The sequence below is a fragment of the Ylistrum balloti genome, unplaced genomic scaffold, assembly GCF_031769215.1.
Source record: "Ylistrum balloti isolate Yb309-2 unplaced genomic scaffold, AGI_CSIRO_Ybal_v1 Utg372160, whole genome shotgun sequence".
NCBI classification, from domain to species: Eukaryota; Metazoa; Mollusca; class Bivalvia; order Pectinida; family Pectinidae; genus Ylistrum; species Ylistrum balloti.
Genome location: NW_026783027.1, coordinates 50,301 through 60,018, shown reverse-complemented (window position 1 = coordinate 60,018; position 9,718 = coordinate 50,301). Strand labels below are relative to the sequence as shown.

Genomic DNA, 9,718 nt, shown 5'->3' with positions numbered 1-9,718 from the left:
GGAACCGAAGATCTTGAATCTAATAGGTGTACAATTACAAATTAAAATATATTCGGTGGCAAAAATTAATTTAATTTCGGTTCCTTGTAACAGAATGTAAAAGCCCTATTAACTTTGTGTCTATTTAATCACTAAGCATTCTTCTAATGCCAATAAAATTCCTATTGTGTCTGCTTTCGGTACCGACATTTCGTTTAGCCAACATTCATTTATCATTGAATCTACAGATATACGCATTTTGTTAAGTAATCCTGAAGTGATGTTTAAGTATCATATCTTTATGTAGACAAGGTACATAAATACTTACAAGTGAGTCTTTGAAAGTCGGAAATGAAAGTGCAATACGTCGAAGGTCATACACGATTGCAATACCAAACAGAAATGCACTTTGACGTTAATCAATACTTTACCTGTGTAATATGCAGGAAAGATGGGCGATGTTCATTTTCATCACGTGACTTCTTAACGTGATTCGTAGTATATAAATCTTATTCTCACATTGCCTTTACACCAATCTACAATCAGAACTAGGAAACGCAAGAACATACAACATGGTAAGTATAAAAATCATTTTATATGTAATATAATGTAATAGAACGCTAAACGTATCTACTTGTTTAGTAACTTCTGAATTAAATTAAACATTGAGCATTGGTTTCTTCAATTTCAACAATTTTGATGAATATTTGGAAAGGAGTTATTGCATGGCGGCCAACGATCGATTTTTGGTTTTGTTTTTAGTGTAAATCAAATAATGAGCATGAAATTAACAGTGAAACAGTATTTTTTTCTTGTAATTCATGAAAAATGTGATTCCAGCGCCAAACTTTTTAAAAGATTTCGTTGCATTTTCATAACAGAGCATGTTTTATTAGAGATTTTGAAATAATGGTAAGTTCCATCAACTTCCACCGTTAAAAAAATCTTCAAATAACCTATCCAATGATGTACAGCACTAGATTGTTTATTGTATCATTTTCTTGTAAATCACATTCATATGTTAATTGATACAATTTACCTTTTAAATTTTGACATTTGAAAATAACTTTTGATAAATATATATAATATCTGTACCAATAACAAATTGCACTCCGTGAAACCTGTTATCGGTAAATGGTCTCCAGGCTGTAGAGACAACCAACCAGCGACGTTGTCCTTGCCCGTCTTCGGATGTATTACACATACCTTACACATTCATAAATGTTTTAAGACGACGATAATCCTCGGCGCGTAGGATGTAATGAGCCATTCACCGTTTAAGGTTTTTTTTATTGGACTGCATTGACTTTCTGTCTACTCGAGAATTTTTTATAATAACGTTTCAAGTATAAAGACCCTTTTTCAAACTGTTGAGATTCATAAAATTCTGTGTTATCTGAAAGATGTTGGTCTATATTAAAGACTATGACGTAAACTTAATCTTAATCTTTTGTGATAATGTAACCATTTAAGATTATTAGGATTTGCCTTTTATTTTATTTGATGTTATTAACTTTTTGGATCGCTGTGTTTCACTAGTGCATGGCCCTAACGGCTTTTTATGTGTTGAGAATGGAATCATGATAATAATAACATGTAATGTCTACATAGAAAGTCCATTATTATGTAGAAAATTTAAAGGTGTCTATGTATGCTACTGAAAATAGTCAATGTGTTGTTATATGACAATTGTTATAATTGTTAATATAGGAAATGAACACTACGCTATCTTACATAACTTAATCATCACTTGCTAATATACAAAAATACATGAAAGTATACACTAGAGAATACACACTGCGGGAAAAACCATGAATTTGCATTGGTATTTTATAGCAATAAGTGCATAAAAGAGGTTTCTTCTATCTTAATATTGTAAAAGTGTCAAATTCTATTAAGGTTTACCCATTATTGCCGTGGATTCCAGTTATCATTAGATGATTTTACTCATTAATCATGAAACGCAGTAGCTAGTTACTATGGTAATTTTAGAATACCAAGCTACACTTCAGTCATGAAATGTATTTCCTTAAAGGCGAACTAATTTACTAGAACCTACTTATTAAGAGAAATAATATATATATATATATTATCTATAAGATGATAAATATTAATCGTCGTGTACATGTGCATAGTGCAATAAACAATATCTGATCACCTCCCTGAGGGGCAAGTGATGGTAAGCCGTTCCAACAACCTCTCGATAACCAAGGCATCAAGTCAAGATTATTTGCCTGAAGCATGAATGGGAGAAGAACCATATGATTTTTGTTTTGTCTTTTTTTGTGTTTTTTTGTTTTTTTTTGTTTTTTTGTTTTTTTGTTTTTTGTTTTGTTTTGTATTTTTGTTGTATTTATGTTTTGTTTTTTGTTTTGTTTTTTCTTCTTTTCAAATGAATTATCTTCACTGGTCGAACATGTCAATTGTGTCCGACTGTTACACACGGAAATATACCTATTTGTATTCTTATATATTTAGAAAATAGGTAAATCCAATCACACACTTATTTATAAGTCATTTCGAAATCTATATGGACCACGATAGAATCACACTTTCGTGTGATAAAACCGCTCAACGTGTGCGGAAAATGTGCGATAGCTTATTGCGTTCATTATTTTTATCATGCGCACATAATGCAGACATCATTCAGACATCTTGCGCACATCGTGTAACTTTGTGCGATCCCACCACTGTACTTACCATTGATATATATGAGCTGAAAGAAGATATAAAAATCATACCTCCTTTGGAAGTTTTCTTAAACGAATCCAAGTCAATGTTAATCAGGGACTACTATATGTATGTCCTTAAACTAAACTACTCATTCACAATAACAAAGTAATTTGTTTCAGCTGTGACGAATCTACTAATTTTTTTTTTAATTACAATTGAAATATAATATTTGATCAATGTCTCTTTCAGACCAATATGCTTATACCGTGCATTGTCTTCCTGATGTCTTTGGCAGTTGTTCATTGTGGTAAGTAATGATTTATTCTTTCTGACAATTGCTGAACATTAGTTAAAGGCATTCACAGGTCAATATGTTGATACCGTTCATTGTCCTTCTTATGTTTCTGGCAGTTATTCATTTTAGTAAGAACAAATTTAATCTCTGATCTATGTGTTACACTAACATATCTAAAATGGTTAAACCTACTTTAATAATATGTCGGCATAGTTTTTTTTCTGAAATGAAAATCTTTTTCTAGCAAGATTCTGCAATCAATCAGTGTTTGGGCACTTTAGAAGGTTCGCAACGTAATTGTGATTAAATATCGTTTTAAAGGCACAGTCCCACTCCACGACCGATATTATTTTATATCAAAACAAAAATCATGAATTTCTATTTTTCTCGGGTAGCAAAAGTTATGACTAATCCTGTAATACCGCAATTTTAAAGTAAATCGCTACCAATCTTACGTAATACTAGTTTTATATAATTTTGAAACGACACAGCGCCAATTCATAATAATGCGGGAAGTCCCGCCCTCTGACGCATGCGCAAAGAACTGTAAACAAATCTGCCGCCTTCCAACATGGCAGAAAGCGTGCGAGGGAAGCGGGGAAGAAAACGTGTTTTGACGGACACTGATGAGAAAAGAAGGAAGATGGCGTGAGACCGTGAGATTTATATTGGCGATCATACGGAAAGATGGAATGCTGTGAAGACCGAACTGAATATAAAAACAAATCACGAAGTAGCGGGTATTTTGCTCGACAGGTAAGAACTCAATCCACAAATATAAAAATACGGGACAATTAAAGTTTGAATATTTATGTTTGGTTATTTTGTGCATGTGATTAAAGTAAGTTTGTTGGTTTTCGTGACATATGATGACCTGACAGCTAAAGAAACTGAGACAAATACGGTGTTCTGCATGCAGCTAACGGAGATCAAAATTTCGGGGGCCCCTTAAGGGGAAATCATAACCAAGATATTAGAATAAGTAGTCTTGATCTAGATACCTTGAAATATCCTTAATTTCTCATTTTTATGATGTTTCCATTTCAGAAACAAAAATCTGGTATCGTTTTTCAACGCAAATTTATCCTATAATCCTGTGATCAGTTTTAATGCAACAGATACTATAGATACAGGTGTGATAAAAGTTAGCCTGAAATGACAAACTGTGAACACGATAGTTTTGTGTTCCATCTGTCTTTTACATGGTCATCTCCTTTGCACCATGAGTGATAAACACTTGAGTTTGCATACATCCTTCAATATAAAAACTGTTCAATTGACACCAGTGTTAATGACAAAGTTTTTCCTAAATGAATATTTTTTCATGAAAGTCTTCCTGTCATTTGTAACAAGTGAATTTATACATCAACCATTTTACAGAGGGGGAGAAATTGAAGAACTGGAAGACAGAGCAGGGGCAGACATTATATTTGGGGAGGAAAATGATGATGACGATGAAAGTGAGAGTGATGATGATATTGACAAGGAAGTCATTGGTCCAGGAATCTCAAAAATGTTAACTGCAGATGATGTGGGAATCTTATTGGATAACAGTTGTGCCTTGGTATTCAACCATTAACTAAAACACCTTGCAAACTTGAAAGTAGATGGAAACTGTGTGGTGGAAGGATGTAAATCGGGGATACAAATAAAATTGGATAAATCTGCAGTGTATTTTACCTAGGTGTGTATTTAATTGATAAGTATACATGACATATAGATTTCTTATTAGCTATTATTAATTTATTTTGATGAAATGCACACAAACATCAGGAAATTATGTCAACTGATATTGTATTACTATATACACTGTATGTAGAAATTTGTGGCACCGTCACATGCATTATTAATTTCAAATAAGAGAGCTGAATTTTACATGTAGCAATACAAAGCTATCATAGATTTTATTTATCAAATAATATCCAGGCCCTGGGATCTCGAAACTTCTTAATATGTTATTTTTAAATTTGATAGCTACCAATGAAAAATTACTTCACCATCATAACGTCACTTCTTATAAGAATGAGATTGTATGTAAGAAGTTTTGAGATATAGGGGCCTGAAAGATGCCATTATTGACTTGGTATTACAATGTAATTCATGTACATTTCATATGATGAAAACAACATTCAATTTCAGGTATGTGGAAATTCCCATGTTAAATACAAATGGAAGATTCCTTAGTGAAGACTTGCTGATCACCTCCGCCATTCTGTTATCAGGAAATAACTTCATAAAAATGCAGTTATTTGCCAACTTCACAAAGTTACAATTCCCTTCCAAATCCAGTTTCAACAGTATACAGACAGCCTATTTTGTACCATCAATAGAAGATCATTGGTCTAGCCATCAGGCAGGTGTTTTAGAGCAGTTAGAAGATATTGAATTAATAGTTTCATGTATTTTTCTTTCAATTACTATTTTTAATTCACCTGTTCAGGGTGCAGGTGAGTTACTGCATTAGTTTGGTGTACGTTGTTCCATCTTTGGTCTTTTTTTAATTCAAAACGTTTCTTATATAAACTAACTAATCGATTGAGGATACTGATATGAGTCTTGTTGCCTGCTGGGTGAAAGGCTGCCAAGTTTGTTTAAGATCAGAGAGGTCAAGTTTTAAGATCAGAGAGGTCAAAAGAAGCAGAACAAGCAATAGGCCCAGTACACTTTTAATATGTAGTTATAATATTTGTTTGCAAATGCATTAATTTTTTCATTTAAAAATAAATTTAGCTGTGTCAATTGACAGTTATATAAAGTGATTTCATCAGAACTATACACACACAGATGTAAATCTGTAGAGAGGGAGATGTATTATGTTTCAACAAAGACATATTTTAATATTTCAATATGTTAACCTTGTACTTCTTTCAGGAGATGGTCGAATGGATTCGCCAGGTCACTGTGCACAATACTGTATATACACCTTCATGGATAACACCTCCAAGAAAATTTTATCTGTAACCACTCTAGACAAGAGAGAAACATTGAGGAAGAGCACCAATATGGAAAAGCCAGGATTTTTGAAGGGGATGTAGGAATTGCAAAACAAAAATATCAATGTGTCAGAAGTGGTCACAGATGCACATCTCCAAAATGGAGCAGCTATGAGTAAGTATGGATGGCTTATAGTCAGCTTTATAATAATGAAATATTTTTTGAAGAAACATAATGCATGATGTGATACGCTTTGTGATTGTAAATGGAAAAGAGTTTCCATGTAGTTCATTTTTTCCAATGCAGCTATACTTGTACTATATCATGCTGGGATAAAAAAAAATACCAACTTTGTTAAATTGAATAACTTGATATTCTTTCAAGGTCATGGGTCAAAAATTCAAACAAATTCTTTAGACAACTTCTTTCCAATAACCAGAAGGCCTAGGATACATGTATTGATACAGTGCGTGTAGCATGCTGGGATAAAGCACAACCACGTTTACTCAAATCAATGACTTGCCTACGTTCGAGGTCAGGACTGGCCAAAGTTTTTTAGCATATGATTATTAAGACCCATGGGACTCATGCATATTTCTAAGATTATTTGCTTGAGAGGTAGTTTAATGAATACATGGATACATAATATTTTGTTTTTGGGGGGAGGTATTAGTTAGCCATTGGCTTACAGTTCTTGTTGTATTTTGTATTCCAGATACCATAGAACATACAATAAGAAATTGGAAAGATGGAGTACTGTAGAAGTAAAAGAGAAGAAAACCTACTATTATATCAAGGATCTCCTATCCAACATTTTCATGAGAACAATTGAAGACAGGGTAGGGATGAAGGGCAAAATTGTTCGCGCGGCAACTGACCAAAGGCGCTTGTCAGCTCATCTTGCCCTAACTGAACCTCCACCAACAAGAGAGCTGGTAGCTTCAAAGCAGTCTCGCAAGTTGAACTGTATATCGTAACTGATTTCTTTAGATAGTGATCTTGACTCTAACATTCACTTTAATGATGATTATGTGTTTTTGATGAATATGATTTGTTTGCTAATGATGATGATGGTGACAATAACATGTGATGATGAGGATGCTGACGACTGATATGTTGTAATCACTGATTTTCCGATGATATGTGATGGTTGTTGAAAATGATCATGATAATGCTACACTGTAATGACGGTGGTTGCTGATGTGCTGTTGTTTAATGAAAATATTGTCAGTGCTAAAGCTCTGTCTTTGCACAAGCCTATCACATGTTACAAGTTCTTGTATGTGGAACATTTCCTTTTGGATGTTCTTCCACAGTTGGCTAGGTTGTGCAAGTTATTCCAGAGGTCACAGATAGATTTCACAGAGGTGAACCCCCTTCTTGAGTCTACAGTTCCGGTGGTAGAGAAGTTGTCAGACAATAGGTCAGGTGAGAACTTACACAGGTTTCTGAGTCAGGTTCCAGGGTCACCTCAGGTAGATAGTTGTGGACTACAGACATTTGAGTTTGAAGGTCATACAGTCAGAGATGGTGCTAGTCAGAGGCCAGAGGCAGAGTCAGCTTGTGCACAGTTTGCCACATTCTTGATTGGGGGAATTAGAGATAGGTTTACTGACAAAGGGGATGATGTTGTGTTGTCAGCCCTGACCAGGCTTTTTGATCCTTCTCTAGTTGATGGTCACAGTGAGGTGCTTGTCGATTCTGTAGAGGTAGTTGCCAAGTACCTAGGCACTGTTGTAGGGTCAGGGTCAGTATCAGTTGTAAGACAGGAGTTTCTCAGTTTTCTGGAGTTAGCTAAAGTTCAGGTGTTAGGGAATAGGAAGGTGTATTGTAAGGTGTAGGATGTGGTTCAGTTGTGCTTTAAGCATAGATATAGCTTTCCAATTGTAGCAAGGGCTGCTGAGAGGCTGCTAGTAGTTACAATGTCCACAGTAGATTGTGAGGGAAGCTTCAGTCGCCAGAACCTCATCAAGACAGATCTAAGGAACAGCCTCAGCATCCAAAGCCTGGAGAACCTGATGAGGATTTCACTGGAACACAAGGTTTGCAACAGCACTGACTTGTATGAAGCAGCCTTCCAACACAGGAGTGCCAGCAAAAGGAGGATTATTTTCCCTTCCAAGTAGTAGACTTTTTAAAGAGTGAACTTTTTACCCTGACAGGTGTACTACAGTTTTGCTATTGATATTGGTTATGTATTGTAAATTATTATTCATTGGTGCTTTGTAATAAAGAAGTTTAAAATTAATTTTTGTGTGTGTTTATTTTTCCATAATGTAAGATTAATTAGATATAGTTGATTCAATTTCTCGAAAGGGCTTCAATCAAACGTTACGCGCCAATATGCCAAGGCTTCTCTCTGAAAAAATTGGCTGCTAAAAATCACACTTGGCTATTTTTTTGGCTACTGATAGTTTTGGTTCAGGGTGAGCCCTGATTGTGACAATGATAATGATGATGATTATGCATGATTTTAATTGATATCAATGATGAATATGATGATTGATGATGATGATGTTTGGTCACAGTGGGGTGATGGACTGATGGTGGTATGACGATAATGACTAGGAATGAAAGTATATTCAAAGTGTGAATGAGTAAGTGGTACTATGTGCAGGAATAAAAATAAATTAAAAATAATGATATAACTGAGTTACTGATCATTAACATGTAGCAAATTAAACCATGGTCATTATACTGAAACTTCAAAATTGGCATATGGGTGCACAATGATGAGACAGTTATGTTGCATACCAAAAGTAGGTCACTGTGACCTTGACTTCCACCTTTGACCTCCATCAAAGTACGTCCTATGGGCGACTGTAATTCTTCAAATCTTGTTATATTTATAAAGAAATCAAATACTTTTGAATTTTATTTACATTTATTCATTCTCTTTAGGCATATTTTTTCATATGAATGAAAAGTTGAGGAAAATGTCAGAGGAGTTTGATTACATGTAAACAATGACTACTCACTTTACAATCATTCATACAAAGACACATGTCGAAACTTTATTTTACCACAAATATGATTTTGCAGGAACAAGTTATTCCAACTCATACAGGGATTTATCAAGGCTGTTTTTACTACCGGTAAAGGGTACATTTCCCCTTTTTAAAAAGTGTAAACTTTAAAATTTTATGTACATTTATTCATTCTCTTTAGGCATGTTTCCTCATCGGAATGAAAATCTGATGATGATTGATTGATAATGTCGCATTGAGATAGAAAATCACCCCCATTAAACTAACATTATAAAAAAAATCATCATTTGTAAATTCCTATTTTTGTCTGATTGAGGTTTTTTGCCTTGATAAAGTGGAGAAATGACTCCCAGAATTCAGGATTTTGCCAAATTTATATTAAAACTTTTCTGTGGGGTTTAACCCCCACTCCCCAGCAGGTTCACGTCTCAACTCAAGCCTTCGGCTCTTAATTTCCCCTTTATAGGTATATAAAAGGGTAGTAAAACAAAACAGCTAGATAAATCCCTGTCATAGTAAACACATGTAGGCCCAATCGGTCCATATGAACTACACTGTATCCTTGATGGGATAAAGCCAACATATTGGCCATACTGATCAGGATACTTGTCCCGAATGGCCCACATACACCAGCTATCAATGGCTAACACATCCTGTCTGTACAGCTGTACACCGCATCATCCAGTATTGAAGTCCTGTGAATGAAAAAAATAAATCGGTTAATGCATCAGTATACTGATTAAGATTACACCAGTACCAATTTTTGCTTAAATCTGTCACCTAACTTGTTTTATGTCCACAGTTTTCATAATCATGAATAGTAAAGACAGTAGTTTATAATATTGGATTA

The 9,718-nt window shown here is 34.4% G+C and overlaps 1 pseudogene; it reads left to right on the top strand.

Annotated features, from left to right (window-relative positions):
• The first annotated feature begins 3,634 nt into the window (after positions 1–3,634).
• Positions 3,635–6,858, top strand: LOC132564313 (uncharacterized; annotated as a pseudogene).
• The last annotated feature ends 2,860 nt before the right edge of the window (positions 6,859–9,718 follow it).